Source organism: Malus sylvestris, chromosome 5 (genome assembly GCF_916048215.2).
Source record: "Malus sylvestris chromosome 5, drMalSylv7.2, whole genome shotgun sequence".
Taxonomy (NCBI): domain Eukaryota; kingdom Viridiplantae; phylum Streptophyta; class Magnoliopsida; order Rosales; family Rosaceae; genus Malus; species Malus sylvestris.
In genome coordinates, this window is record NC_062264.1 from 39,327,581 (window position 1) to 39,344,518 (window position 16,938).

General features: G+C 36.5%; 1 protein-coding gene across 1 annotated transcript in view; it reads left to right on the plus strand.

The window, feature by feature from the left end:
• LOC126621114 (tetrahydroberberine oxidase-like) overlaps window positions 1-16,938 on the plus strand; it is a 38,220-nt gene that overhangs the window by 2,955 nt on the left and 18,327 nt on the right. The gene's annotated exons all lie outside the window — the stretch shown is intronic.

The window sequence follows — 16,938 nt, forward strand, 5'->3', positions numbered from 1 at the left end:
TTGCCGTGATAATTCGGAACTCCCCCTGGCCGAGAACTCCCTCCTCCTTGATGACTTTTCGCCTTGTCACCATTTGTTTTAGATCCACCATCAGCACGCTGCTTAAAGATGCCTTTAGGTGTAGAGTGCTTCCTCTTCACCTTTTAATGAGACCACTCCCATTTGCTTTGCCAAAGCTTCTTGATTGGCAAGCAAATTCTCAAACTCAACAAGTGATGGTTGGGTCGGCCATCCTTGTATAGTGGCAACGAAGCCTCAATATTCGGGTCTCAATCCATGGATAATTATTCTTTTTATCCTAGATTATACAGTGGCAACACTAGGATCTAATTCAAAGATTTCACGGCAAATAAACTTTACCTTGTGGAAATATTCGGCAATCGTCATGTCTCTTTGGGCCACCGATAACAACTCATTCTCGAGAAGTTGTAGTCTTGTATCAATCCTCTTTGAAAAGAGTGTGGCGAAGGTATCCCACGCTTCTTTTGGTTTCTTGGCCTTCCGTATGTGCTCCAACATGTCGTCTTCAACTGTGGTTTTTAAGGCAAACATAGTTTTACCTGCCTTGATCTTCCACTTCCGCAAAGTGCTGCTGATGTCTTCATCTAGTTGCGTAACTTCATTATCGCCGATGACATCCCAAAAATCTTGGCCTTGTAGGTAAGACTCCATACATGTTGCCCATGTGTTGTAATTTTTGTTGTTCAACTTCTTGATTCCTCCAACAACTTGAAGATTTCCCATCGTGTCGGCAAAACTTTGATAAGCCGAACAAGATTAATCAACAATCTTGCGAAGTACTAAACTTCTCACGATTCTCGAAAGTTTCACTAGAGACGGTCCTTGATCGTACCGCTCTGATACCAATTGTTGGGAAAAACTTAGAGTACACAACTCTAACACAAGTGTTGGAGACACAACACAAGTAAACAAATTATTTGTATTACACACACAAAATATTACAACACACAAACTCTCAAGGACATTCTTTATAAGTTATGACACTCACTCTTTCTAGAGACACACTCTAGACCACTCACACTCCTACAAGACTACTCTTGCTACTTGCTTGATTGGTTGATTGTTTGGTTCAAAATCACACCCATATTTATAGGTAAGGGCTTGGAATTCTACTAGTTTCTAGTTCTTTCTACAAACTAGAACTAGTATCTAGTTTTTAGTATATTCTACAAATCTCTAGCTTAGATAATTCTAGACCAGCCACCCTACTTTGCATGCTAGAATCTTCTAGAACAATTCCATGCATGTTTGAACTAGAACAATCCAGTTCCTTTATACCGACTAATCTTAATGGGCTGGTGTTGATCAGTAACAGTTTATGGCTTTAGAAAGAATCAAATTAGTTGGCCAAGTAGGATGAAAGTAAGGTTTTAATTAGCAATGGGAATGAAGGATGCTTGTTTTACTGAAACTGATGAAATAATAATTAAGAGAAATATTAGACATTTCTTCATCAATTCCTGCAATGTACTTATCGTTACATGCATATAAACATGAATGTCGTAACCCGTCTCTAATTTTTCGAGTAAAATAGTTCATATTAACGTGGAAAACGCCCATAAAAGGATAAATTTCATTTTTGTTGAACCTTTGAGCATGAGACACGTGCTCAACATCTTATTTTATTTGAAAAGTACTTGTCGATAGGAATGTATGAGTGCAAATGGATTGAAATTTGGAATTCAAAGGAGAAATTTCTAAACAATAGGCAATTTGGTAATTTTAGAAGGAATTTTCTGGAAGCCAACAGCTTCCTCTTCTTCCTCCATGCGTGCAGTTAGGTTGGGTTTGGGGGAGGGGGGAAGCCGCCGTCGACCAAGCCTTCACCTCCTGTTAGACGAAGTCAACCATTGGTGGTAACCAACGTCTCTTGAAGACTTGTGCTGCGCCTAGGAGTCTTATCTCATTGTTTATAGGACTTCTTTTTGAATTATCCTTCTAACTAAAACTAGTTGTAATCTTTATAGATTTCAGATTGTATCTTTTGAATTTTGAACTTCCATGTAAATAGGGTTAGTTTAAACCCTGATTGTAATCTGTTAGTAATTATAAATACATGCATCCCACTCATTAAAGGGTATGCAATTGAAGTAAAAACTTTGTGTTCTTAAGTTATACATGGTATTGATCTTTACTATCTAACGACAATGATCCTTTTTTTTTTCCTCGCATCCAATGGCTGAAATCAACCATGCTTCTTCTCAAACATCCATTCTCGTTTCCCCAAACAATCCCACCCATCCATTTTCCTCCATGACTACCGTGGTAAACATTAAGCCAGATAGGACCAACTACCCACTATGGTTGGCTCAAATCCTCCCTATTCTCAAGAGTCGATATTTAATGGGGTATGTTGATGGCACTGTGGTGTGTTCCCCTAAGCACATGATTGGTGTGACAACTGTTAGTCTTGCCTATACCTCATGGATGGAGTAGGATCAAATGATCCTCAGTTGGATCAATGGCTTACTTACTGCGTCCTTCTTGTTTGTTGTGGCCGGTAAGCGAAGTGCTAGAGCAACCTGGGAGGCTCTAGAACATCGATATGCCTCTTCTTGCCAAAATAGGATTTTGTTTTTTAGGAATGAATTGCTGCAGACAAAGAAGGGTGATTTCTCTATAGCGGGTTACTTGGATCGCATGAATGCAACTGCTAACGACCTTGCCGTCGCTGGGCAACCTGTGAGTGACGATGAATTAGTACAGATTGTGTTGAACAATCTTGGACCAACCTTCAAGATGACAGTCAGTGCTACTCAAGCTCGTGATACACCTATCACGTATCTGACTCTTGAGGCGCTATTGTTGACCAAGGAAAGAAGAATGTTGGAGCATGTTGCTCATGTGATGGAACAACCTGTAGTCAATGCCTTTGTTGCTGCAAGAGGTCGAGGTGCAGGTCGTGTTAGTGGTGTTGGGCGCGGTACATCTCCCTCAAATCGTGGTGGTACATCCACTCAACGAGGCTACAACCTTCGTAATAACAACAACAATCCGCGTTATGCCGCTCGAAATGGGGAACGATGTGCGTCCACTGGTGAGCGTATTATCTGCCATATATGTGGCAAACCTGGTCATCCAGCTTTGGATTGCTTTCAGCGAATGAACGCTACATTTGAAGGCCGCATTCCTACCAAAAGACTCTCTACAACGGCGTCGGCTCCTATCACTCTCAATAAACAACAAAATGGCAATTGGTTACTAGACACAGGAGCTAATGTGCATATCACTCAGGATCTGCAAAACCTGGTAAAACCCGAAGGAATATAATGGTAATGATGGTGTTGGTGATGTAGGTAATGATTCTGGTATTTTGATTTCACATTATGGTTCTAATAAACTTCATACTGATGCTTGCTCATTTAAGTTACAAGACATTCTACACTACCCTAAAGCCTCAACTAGTATCATTTCTACCCATAAATTCACATCAGACAATGACTGCTATTTATTAATCTTTCCACACTTCTTTCTTGTCAAGGACCTCAAGACCCGGAGGACGCTTTTCCGAGAGAGATGTGAGAACGGCTTATATCCGTTTTCAGGTGGTGGTGGACAACTTCCAAATCCATTTACAGCCTTCATAGGTGTTCAAGTTTCTGTTAAAAAATGGCATGCACGTATGGGGCATCCTACCAAGTCTACAATAAAGTTTTTAATTGGAAATAAATTGGTTCCAGTTCATGGTACCTCCAATGTAACCTTTTGTCAGTCCTGTCCCTTAGGAAAGAGTACCAAGTTGCCTTTCAAAGTGTCCGAGTCTATTTCCAATTGTCCTTTGCAGCTTCTACATTCTGATGTTTAGTGTTCTCCAATTATTTCCAATGAAGGTTTTCGTTATTATGTGTTGTTTGTTGATGATTACTTAAGATATTCCTGGATTTTTCGCATGAAAAATACATCTCAAGTCTTTGAAATATTTATGCAGTTTAAGGCCAAAGTTGAAAATATATTCAATTTAAAAATTTAAGCCCTTCAATGTGATGAAGATGGTGAATACAAAAGCATTGCCTTTCAAAAAAATAAAAAATAAAAATTAGCACTTCATGGAATTTCTCAAAGATTTTCGTGTCCTAAACATCCAGAACAAAATGGAGTCACATAGCGTAAACATTGATACATTGTTGAAACCGGTATTGTGATGCTTTCTCAGTCACACATGCCTACTAAGTTTTGGTTTGATGCTTGTAGCACAATAACATATCTCATCAATAGGTTGCCAACCCGTGTGTTGTCTAACATGTCACCTTATGAGAAGTTATTTCATAAACCACCAAACTATGATATCGTAAAATTTTTTGGTTGTCAATGTTTTCCGTGGTTAATGCCGTACACAGCAAATAAACTTCAACAAAAATCAAAATCATGTGTGTTCTTAGATTACTCTTTGAATCATCAAGGCTACAAATGTATGGATTTGTCCACGAAATGAGTTTATTTGTCTCGCCATGTTCTATTCAATGAGGACTTTTATCCTTTTCAAGGACTCACATCTTTCTATGAGAGCATTCAAACACAAGGTAGTCCTTCTTCGCCTGCTCTCTCATTTAATTTCCCTGAAAACCCGCCTCCTTCTTTGATCGAGTTACCTACTCCTATACCAACACTTAATCACAATCCACCACAAATTTCATCCACACATGCAAACCCACGCCAAACTATCTCCCACCCTGCTCCTACTTCTTCACCTATTCAAACAGACCAACCTGATGTGACTTCACAACCTAGACCCTCTTCACCTATTCAAACTGACAACCCTGCTGTGACTTCACCGCCTAGGATGCTCTCGGATGGAAACAATGAGGAAGAAGAAGGAAACTGAGAGGTTATAATTTTGTGTTCTACGGATGTGGAACGAGTCGTTCCAGGGGGTGAGGCAGAACGAAAATTCACCCAAAACTCGTCCTGCGGAACAACATGTTCCACCCGTTTTAGGTGCACCAAACGTGGGATGGAACGTCTCGTCCCACTCCGTTCCATCCCGTCCCACGTACCAAACGGTACCTTAAGTATGCCAGTTTGTTCATGCACCCAAACTTGCTCACTGGAAGGCTGCTGTGAAATGTATTCTCTATTACTTGAAAGCCACGCATAATCATGGACTTCTCTACAAACCTGGAAATACTAGGTTGTCTGCGTTTTCTGATGCTGATTATGTTGGTAATCTAGATACCAGACATTCCACGGGTGGCTATTGTATTTATTTGGGTCCCAATCTTGTCTCATGGAGTTAAGAAACAGAAGATGGTGTCCCGGTCTAGTGCGGAGGCTGAGTACAGACAGTTAGCATATACTGCAGCTAAGTTATCATGGCTTCGTTCTTTCTTTAAGGATCTACATTTGCATCTTTGTCAACCAACAATTTGGTGTGATAATGTCTCTTCAATTGCACTTGCATCCAATCCTGTCTTCCATTCCCCCACAAAACTGAAGGAATTATTTTGAAAAACATGTTCATTTGAGCAACATCATATAGCATGCAATTAACAATTAAAGGCGGAATCATGCTTACATGCACTCAAAAACAAAACATTTACCCATGAAATTCAAAGCCTAGTAGATTGGTGAACCAATAATCAACTCAAAACATAAGTGAGTTGAAATTAATACCTTTGTAGATTCCTCTTTGCATAAGCAAAGGCTAATCACCCAAAGAGATAAGGGCCTTCATTCCTTGCTTCTTAGATCCATGGATTTGGATGGAAGAATAGGTTCTCCAAGTTCCCAAAATTGAGAACCTCTAATTCTCGACACCAAGGTTCGATTGTAGAAGAAATGAGTGACCTTGGAGTAGTAGGATTGCTAGATGTACCCTCCAAGGTGTTGGCCTCTTTAGAGAGAAAATGGAGAGACAATTCTCACCTATTTTCCCCAAAAATAAACCCATTTTTCACTTAATTCACTTAATGAATATTTAGTTATAAAGTCATTTATATAGTCACTTCTTTAAGTGACCTAAATAACCAAAACCCTAATTCATTTCATCATGGCCATCCATTTAAGGGATTTTGGGCTTTTGGGCTTTAATGAATCTTTATTCATTAAATTGTCATACAACTTAAGTTAATGGGCTTGACGTTCGAAACCCATTGGGCCTTAAGGTCCAAAACTATCCCGAAGTCTTTAACGAACTTATTCGTTTGATTAATTAACATATTAATTAATCCTTGCCATAAATAAATGATTAAACCATTTAATCATTCTTACTCATTTCCGTTTAATCTCCAATCTCCACCTTTCACGGTGTGCGATCCATTAGGTTCCTCTTAGCGAGGTAGTGGGCGATTAAAACCATTTTACATCGATTGTGAATTGAAACTATTTTCAATTCTCCCTTTAGTGATTATACACGTTTAGGGCTTCCACAAACCATGAGTGACACCTAGCAGCATATCATGGCTACCCAAGCTAATCAGAAGAGGTTTAGAGAACCTATTCAGTTCGGGATTACAAATGCAATACGGTCTTTCTCTAATCTAATACTCTTGACCACATTGTTTGGTTTGATAGTTTATTTCTCATGTCTACTATCCAATGTGTGTCTTGTGCTTATATGATTACCTTGAATGTGATTAGGAACGCATTCCCAAATCTCATTCATACTCTGGCCAGAGATTCAAATCATATCAGAGAGTATTCTCCCTCAAACGGTTTGAAGGTTAGAGATCCCTTGTTGCGCATTCACTTGTCTCCATAGCTAAGCGGCTTGACCCCAACGATGCCGTGGACACCCTCCTGGTGGGATGACTTTGACATAATCAAAGATCAAGGTCTTAACCACAAGACAACTATGATGCCTCAGGTCAAAGGACTACTTTGCATTATCCCAACCATGAGTTCTTATGTGACATGGAATATGAGAACTCTTCGTTGATCGCGTTCAGTGAACTCATTCTCTATTGAGCACCTACCGCACTTGTCTTGATGTCACACACACCAATGATTCGAGACTAATCACTCTCCCTGAGAGAAGACATAGTACGTACTGATCTTAACGGACTGTCAACGCCCAATTGGCAATCCTATGATCAGGAACATTTAGGATGTGTCTACGAAAGAATGATCTCATGAATCTAACTTCATTAGATTACATTCTCCCAATCACATATTCCTTGGACTTTATCGTTTAAGCATATAACATTTATATGAGACGGCTCAAACAATAATGTATGCCCTTTATATGTTAAACTAGATTAGTTTAACATGTGAAATGTCCGTAAAGTATCATCACATGATTGGCTTTAGGGCACATTTCCAACAATCTCCCACTTGCACTAGAGCCAATCAGCTTGGTCATCTTGATGATACCTCTTCTGTAGTCATTTCATAAATGGCTGAATAGTAGGCTTAGGCAGTGGATATCTATATGTGTTATCCTTAGAAGCAACCTTGAGAATAACGACGTCACCATTATACATGATTCTCAATCATGTGGTTCAGTCTCTCATTTGAGTTCGGATCTTGATGAGACCTTGATTCCCAGGCTTGAGCTATCGCCCCATTAGTGTCATACACTTTCTGGTTGGAACCGAATAGAGAGTTCATAAATGAACTTTCCCATCCAAACAACATTGTTGTAAACTTCTATATGGCAATATATCTTGCATTCATAACGGAACACACTAAAGTCATTACTTTAATGTTTCCATCCAAATATCTCTTTATTCATAATAAAAAGATATTCGTTTATCTCTTCATTCATAATGAAGAAACATCCAATGATGGATTAGATTCATAATCTAATACATTTACGCTTCCATTACGTTACTCTAATTCTTCCTCGATCTTTGAGGAATTTATCCTTTAGTATTTCTTAAATACTTAAGGACTCACTTGACAGTTGCCATGGTTCTGATCCTGGGCTTGCACTGATATCGTCTTGTACCGTTCTAGGTACAACTCATATCAATGTTTTTCATACAATATGAAATACATAAATCACCTTTCTGCGTATGCATAAAGGATTCTATTTACGCATTATTTCTTTGGGAGTCAAAGGGGGCACGTTCCCTTTGAGAAGGGCAACTTGCTAGTCTCACTAGAATCGTCCTTCTTATTGAAGTTTATCATCATATGAGAAACTTCCTAGCATCCATTGTCTATTATTAGGGATTGATATAATCCAATTATATCATGAAATATATCATTATAGATTTCCATCCCATGTATATAGACTATATCTCCCATATACATTCTATCTTCATATAATGTATTAAAGTCATAACTTTAACAAAGAAGTATTCTTTTCATTTCCAAAATTAATATATCATATATATTTAAATTTTTAGGAACATGATTAACTCCCACTAATCTTTTGTAAAACTAGTAAACAAAAGATTCATTTACATCTTTATGAGAAATCAAACGATTTGATCCTTTTCTCATAAAATGCAAATAGCTCCCACTAACTTGCTAAGATCCATGATGGATGGATCTCTACAACTTACATGTCTTGTGATTTATAGTTTTAGACATATATTATCAAGACTATCTTAATAATGGTTTCGGAAACCCATATTATGTCAAAACATTGAATCACTATTTAGTTGTAGCTAGCAATCTTCGAATTAATTGAAACTAAGACTACGTCAAAAATGGTTCCTTTAAAGTCAACCATTCTCTTTGATTGTAGTCACCTTAAGCTACCAATTAGCTTAGAAGGTTTCATTATTTCGAGTCAAATGGTACTTTACCATTTCCTTGAGTATATATCGTATATGCACTCAATGTAGTCATAAAGTTCAAAACCATTCAACTGAGACGGTTTATAAATCCTTATCGACTACCTTGGAGCTTGAGGTATAGGAACTAGGTTGTTATATTTGTTGATTACTTTCTTGTCTCTCAAAGAACCCATTCTTTGAGTTCTATCTCTCGTTCATTTGCTTTTAGGCAAATCACATTGTAGAATTACAATGAACTACCCAACAAAACAACATTTGTTAGTTGGTTTATAGAAGCGATATCCAAAAGTTATTTTAAGGATATCCTACAAGATTGTTATCAAACAAATATTGCTTGTTAGCACACAACCCCAAATCTTTAACATGCTTAAGATTTGTCTTTCTTTCCAACTACATCTTATGGAGTCATGAAAATACTGGAAGATCTTCTCATTGACAATCATATTGTTTTAGAAGTATATATCCTATATATGGGTAATAGATAACATCTAACGAACTAAATCTTATTCGAGTTCGTTCTTCTCCTAATGGAGAAATATATTATCTTATGATGCTATTTTCCTTGATATCTTTCAAGGAAACTCATCTAAAATGTTACCTTTCCTTGGATCAAATCTAAGGAGGTAAATACTTTAGATGTCTTACTCATCAACTTACATTACTTGAATTCTTTGAAACATTTTACAAAGTATTCGGACTTGTGTTTATTCAAAATAAACTATAGTCCAACCGAGAGTGATCTTCGGTGAATGTAATTCAACATGAGTAATATTATGTTTGTGGACAAGTGCCACTAACATCTAAGTGAATTAACCTCAACAACTTTGTGATTCTTTCTTCTTTCCAAAAGAATAAAGATTCGAACATTTCGCCTCCATACAATTTTAACAAGAAGGTATTGGATCCGGACCTAACGATCCAAAGCGTCCATTTATGACCAACTCGTAATTTATGTTTTAGAGGTATCACAACTTTAGTTGGGATTAGTCACTACCTTGCAACCTTTTGGGTTTTAAGCATCATTATTTTCTAAACAGTTAACACTACCATATTATCTCTACTATAGAGACAATTAATTAGATTACCATAATCTAATCATTGATTAATAAAGAACATTGTTTTGTCAAACAAAACATTTATCCATTTCACATAGTGACGGAATTTAGTTCCTTAAAATTGGAATACAAAGACAATCTATGTTTTTCCAATTTCTTTGGTAGTTCATATGAGGAAGTAAGTACCATCTGCTTTCGCAGAGATCTACATTTGATTCACGCTTCGAATGTGAAGCACCTTCTCTTCTCTCATATATCTTCTACTTCTTATTAGTCACACTTTTACAACGATTGTAAAACATAGTCACTAATACGGAATCATGCATTCAAGTAGAAGAACCAACTGTTTTGAACTATTTCAAGAACAATTTACAACACCTTCGAAAGGTGTGTTCTTGACACTTGCAAGACATTTCTTGCAAATACCCCTTCCAATGTCCATCCTTTCATAAAGAAAGTTTGTTCCCTTGGAGTTATTTATCTTCTTTATTTGACTTTCACCTTTGACTACATTAGTCATTGTCCCTAAACTCCCACTATCTCTCTTGAAACCTTTTTCAATTGTGTTATACACATCAAACAATTTTGGAGAGCATGTGGTTTTTGTTCACTACATAGTTTACAATAAACTTAGTGAACGATTAGGATAGGGAAACAAAGGTGAAGTCCTTGCCTAGTTTCCGTCTCGTTAAGTGGTTTATCACTTCAACACTTAATGATTCAAAATCATCATAAGTCCATGTTAATGGACTATTTTTGTCAACCAACCATTATGTTCTAAACATAATTACAAACCTTCAAGAGTTGTACAAGGCAACTCTCATTTCTTCATACAACAATTGTAAATGAAGAATCATGGCACATTTAAGTGTTCATGCCTTTGTGCTTTCTTCTCAAGTTCTTTGTTCATTTAACAAAGAAACAAGCACTAAGTGTTTGCATTGACTAAGAGTTGTTCAAAGCAACTCCTATTTCTTCATACAACAAATTGTAATTGAAGAATTATGACATTAAAAGTGTTGTCCTCTTTATGATAGACCTTTTCTAACATATTCTTCTAATGATACATTATCAATAGTAAGATTGTGAGGATGAGACTACTTTGGTACTTTTACAAGCCATTAAAGACAATCTATGGTTTTGTAGTACCAAGTCCGTAAACTAAACGTTCGGTTTTGTCAAGTGTTGGATAGCGTTTGCAAATATATTGGTAATCAAATACATAACGAATATAAATTGATTGATTTTAAGCCATTTGATTTGGGTCTTTAAATCAAATAGCACCACCCACTATTTTTGGCAAATTCCATATCCCTCATAGGAATTCGAGAGTTTTGGATGAAACTCCTAGTAGGTTATGGGAGGCTCACTATTACCAAGCCCACCTCACGATGATACGATATATGGCTAGCAACAATAATAATGAGAGAGTACGCTTACTCATTTGCAACTCATGCAAGTACCCATCTTATTTGGCCTCTAGAGAATGTAACCTCACAATGATATGATATTGGTTCCATTGCACTTAGTTAAGTTCTTCCCACCATGCTTAGTGTGTGAAGGGGTTCAAGAATAGCCTCACGATGATACGATATATAGCTATCCTCGTTGCCTACACTCACCTCATCATATGTATATGGATTCCTCCTGAGTATAAGCATGCACTGTGTACTCCCCAATGACAGGGTGAAGCCGGTGTACAAGTCATAAACGATTGGATCCCACCACGGTGGAAGGCCACGAAGAGATATTCTAAACATCTCTCGCTTATCAACTTAATATTGGTTTGGTTGAGGGTTTTAGGTCTCATCACATATAAACATACATTTTAATCTCTATTAAAACTATTTTGGTCCTATTACAACTATTGGTCCATCCCTTTGTTTTAGTTGTACATAATACTCCCACTATGCTTTTAAAACGATTTTTAAAGCAAGAGTATATGATACTACTAACATAAACTTTGCATTCATTTGATGGACTACATAGTTGCCTTAGGGCCTAAGGATGATTATGAACCTTTGTTTAGATTCAACACGAGCCTTGTGTTGAACCTCGGTCTAGGAATGAAGATTGATTTTAGTTACGCGTTTAATCACATTAAGGCGTGTTGTCTTATGGGCGTTGGACCCAACTACTTCATTTTCATGCATATCGTATAAAGCAAGAAAGAAGTACTTCAAAGTAAAGGTGAGCTTATGCTCATTACAACATTTGCATATAACAAATTACTTTAAAGTAAAGAAGAGCTTAAGCCCTTTTACAACATTTGATCAAATCAAATTACAACCAAAATCTAATCTACACATTCCCATGGTTCAAACAAATTTGAAACGCCTTTCACATAGCTCAATTATATTAGGCTTAGGTTCATAATCACCCTTTAATTAATTAACACTTTAACTAATTAATTGAATGCAACATTTTCATTTGGTTTTTGTATCCATAAGATTGATTTAAATGGAGCTAAACAAAATGAAAATCCAATTCTCATTTAAAGAGACAAAACAATTTTGTTCTCATCCTATTTGGGCCATCTTGCAATTAACCTCAACTTTTGGGCCATATTGCAAATACAAAAACTTTTGGGGTCACTTTGTATAATACACAAAAGTCACAACTTCATGTAAATACAACTAGAACCCAAACTTTTAATAATGCAAAAACATCATTAAAGGATCAAAACAATTTGTCCTTTAGCGTTTTTGGACCTAAACGTAAAAACGTAAACTTTTGGGCCAAAGTGTAAATACACAAAAGTATCAAAACTTTATGTAATTGCATAAAAGCCCCAAAAGTACTCCCTTTGAGGGAGTGGCCTGTTTTAGGGAGAGGATAAGAGTGGTGTGTGTGTTGATTTGTGAGTTTTGTCAAAATTAATCATGCAAGTGTATGTAAGATAAGTTTTGAAATAATTCAATCACAATTATTTCAATCATCATTTATACAAATATCTAACACTTTAAATATATAATAAATCATTTAAAAACATATCACATATACTTTATGAAATAATTCAAAACTTTGAATCAATACACCAAACCTTTTTGTTCTTGGCAAGAACATCAAGAACAATGAAGAACATCCATGAAAAACCCAAATTTTTCCATGAACTTTTTCCACCCAAAAACATTCCAAAACCATTCTTACTTAAGGGAAATAACATCTAACCAAACTAGGGTACTTAGGGGTTCCAAAGAACACATTAAAACACTTTTAACAAGTCAAACAAGAACCCAAAAATCCACCCTTTGGATTTGGCCGAATTTTCCCAAAAGCATGGCACCAAATTTTAGCTCCAATATTCATGCTCATATGAACAACATCTACAACATTTGAGATAGCAAATTTTCCAACAAAATTTACTTTCAAAGAAGCAAGAATAAAGCTTGTAACAATTACAACTTTTAAATCACAAACTTATGAACTACAAAACACAAAAGGATTCACCAACTACTAGACCTAGGCTCTGATACCACTTGAAGGAATTATTTTGAAAAACATGTTCATTTGAGCAACATCATATAGCATGCAATTAACAATTAAAGGCGGAATCATGCTTACATGCACTCAAAAACAAAACATTTACCCATGAAATTCAAAGCCTAGTAGATTGGTGAACCAATAATCAACTCAAAACATAAGTGAGTTGAAATTAATACCTTTGTAGATTCCTCTTTGCATAAGCAAAGGCTAATCACCCAAAGAGATAAGGGCCTTCATTCCTTGCTTCTTAGATCCATGGATTTGGATGGAAGAATAGGTTCTCCAAGTTCCCAAAATTGAGAACCTCTAATTCTCGACACCAAGGTTCGATTGTAGAAGAAATGAGTGACCTTGGAGTAGTAGGATTGCTAGATGTACCCTCCAAGGTGTTGGCCTCTTTAGAGAGAAAATGGAGAGACAATTCTCACCTATTTTCCCCAAAAATAAACCCATTTTTCACTTAATTCACTTAATGAATATTTAGTTATAAAGTCATTTATATAGTCACTTCTTTAAGTGACCTAAATAACCAAAACCCTAATTCATTTCATCATGGCCATCCATTTAAGGGATTTTGGGCTTTTGGGCTTTAATGAATCTTTATTCATTAAATTGTCATACAACTTAAGTTAATGGGCTTGACGTTCGAAACCCATTGGGCCTTAAGGTCCAAAACTATCCCGAAGTCTTTAACGAACTTATTCGTTTGATTAATTAACATATTAATTAATCCTTGCCATAAATAAATGATTAAACCATTTAATCATTCTTACTCATTTCCGTTTAATCTCCAATCTCCACCTTTCACGGTGTGCGATCCATTAGGTTCCTCTTAGCGAGGTAGTGGGCGATTAAAACCATTTTACATCGATTGTGAATTGAAACTATTTTCAATTCTCCCTTTAGTGATTATACACGTTTAGGGCTTCCACAAACCATGAGTGACACCTAGCAGCATATCATGGCTACCCAAGCTAATCAGAAGAGGTTTAGAGAACCTATTCAGTTCGGGATTACAAATGCAATACGGTCTTTCTCTAATCTAATACTCTTGACCACATTGTTTGGTTTGATAGTTTATTTCTCATGTCTACTATCCAATGTGTGTCTTGTGCTTATATGATTACCTTGAATGTGATTAGGAACGCATTCCCAAATCTCATTCATACTCTGGCCAGAGATTCAAATCATATCAGAGAGTATTCTCCCTCAAACGGTTTGAAGGTTAGAGATCCCTTGTTGCGCATTCACTTGTCTCCATAGCTAAGCGGCTTGACCCCAACGATGCCGTGGACACCCTCCTGGTGGGATGACTTTGACATAATCAAAGATCAAGGTCTTAACCACAAGACAACTATGATGCCTCAGGTCAAAGGACTACTTTGCATTATCCCAACCATGAGTTCTTATGTGACATGGAATATGAGAACTCTTCGTTGATCGCGTTCAGTGAACTCATTCTCTATTGAGCACCTACCGCACTTGTCTTGATGTCACACACACCAATGATTCGAGACTAATCACTCTCCCTGAGAGAAGACATAGTACGTACTGATCTTAACGGACTGTCAACGCCCAATTGGCAATCCTATGATCAGGAACATTTAGGATGTGTCTACGAAAGAATGATCTCATGAATCTAACTTCATTAGATTACATTCTCCCAATCACATATTCCTTGGACTTTATCGTTTAAGCATATAACATTTATATGAGACGGCTCAAACAATAATGTATGCCCTTTATATGTTAAACTAGATTAGTTTAACATGTGAAATGTCCGTAAAGTATCATCACATGATTGGCTTTAGGGCACATTTCCAACAAAAACATCTCGAGGTTGATCATCATTACGTGCGGGAAAAGGTTGTTTGTGCTGAATTATTAGTTAATTACATTTGTTCTCGAGATTAGCTAGCTGGTTTGTTTACCAAAGGACTGTCATCATCGCGTTTCCAGTTGCTGGTATCCAAGCTTCATGTTGTTCCACCCCCAGTCAGCTTGCGGTGGGCTGTTAGACGAAGTCAACCGTTGATGGTAGCCAACGTCTCTTGAAAACTTGTGATGTGCCTAGGAGTCTTATCTCCTTGTTTATAGGACTTCTTTTTGAATTATCCTTCTAACTAGAACTGGTTATAATCCTTATAGATTTCAGACAGTATCTTTTGAATTTTGAACTTCCATGTAAATAGGATTAGTTCAAACCCTGATTGTAATCTGTTAGTAATTATAAATACATGCATCCCACTCATTGAAGGGTATGCAATTGAAGTAAAAACTTTGTGTTCTTAAGTTTTACACCTCCATCATCACCTCCATCAAGTATTTGAAGAAAGTGGGTTTTCTTAAGAGAAGAGTAAACGTGATCTTGGTTTGGATATATTATTGTTTAAGCACATGTCTATTACGGCATAATCGACCTAAGAAATGAAAATGAGAATTGAATGAGAAATTTTGAAAGTCATTGCAAACACAAAATTTCTATTTTGAGTTTAACAAAATGGTGTATATAATTGGTCTGATCTCTTCGGATGGTACGTAGGTAATCCAACTAGAAAGTTAGATGCAGTCATAAGGTTAAATAGAATTAAATGGTGTATCATGTCTCCGAGTTTGGGATGTGATATTTTTATGATCAGCTCTTAGTACAGACTTTACCAGATTTGTTACTCCATTGATTAAAATCCTATTCATTTTTAATTTTTGATCAAGGTCCTTTGGTATTAATAACGTCATTAATTATTTGAATAATAAAATATTTTTATTTTTAAATATATTCTTTTAGTGTTAAAAATGTTACAATTAGTATATTTATATTTATGGCTAAATTTTTATCATATATTTTTACTTTTAGTTTGTACATATTTTTAATTTGCAAATATTTTTTAATTTGTACCAATTTTCTTTTCTTTTTTAATTTGTACCCATATATTAGTTTCTTTTTGTGCCCATATTTTTTATAAGTTTTATTTGTGTTTGTATCCATGTGTATACCCATATTTCTTAGCATTTGTATTGTGGTGATACTAAGTTGATCTTGCTTCCTCATTTGGCTCATAATTTGTTTGATTTTCATAATCATGACTAGGATTCTATATAATTTTGTACCTCCTGTGCCGGAGATAGCTCACATTATATGCTTTCTGGTAATGCCTCGTGCATATAGCATGTTTGGTTTTCTAGCGTGTAGCTAGAAAGAAATAGAAATGGCAGAATCTTCTTTAGATGAGCAACTCCATTTCTACAAATTGCCCACTTATGGAGTGATTGAATCCTCCGATTTCTTCAAAATTTGCTTCAGCCCATGCCCATTACCCCACTGATTGGGTGGGCTCATCTCTCACACAAACCAAGTAGTCGGGTAAGAATGGCCTGAGGCCTTGTTTGAGGTTATCTGATGTCAGCCACCCGCGTTATAAATGTTTTTTGCACCAAGCGTGTAGGTGCGAGTTGTCTGACAAAATCCAGGTGGCGGGGCCCGCGCTGCACCTGTTTACGAATTTGGGCTGTTGGATTTCCCAAATCCACCGGTCCTTTTTAATCCTGATTGTAAAAATTCAAAAAAAAAAAAAATCCCTAAAAGACTTTGTTGTCCACTTGGCACAACCGTGGCGTGATTGGGACGAAATTGTAATTACCAATAATAACACTTGGCTTGAAGAGATTAGTTAAAAGTCTTGATCAAAATTAAA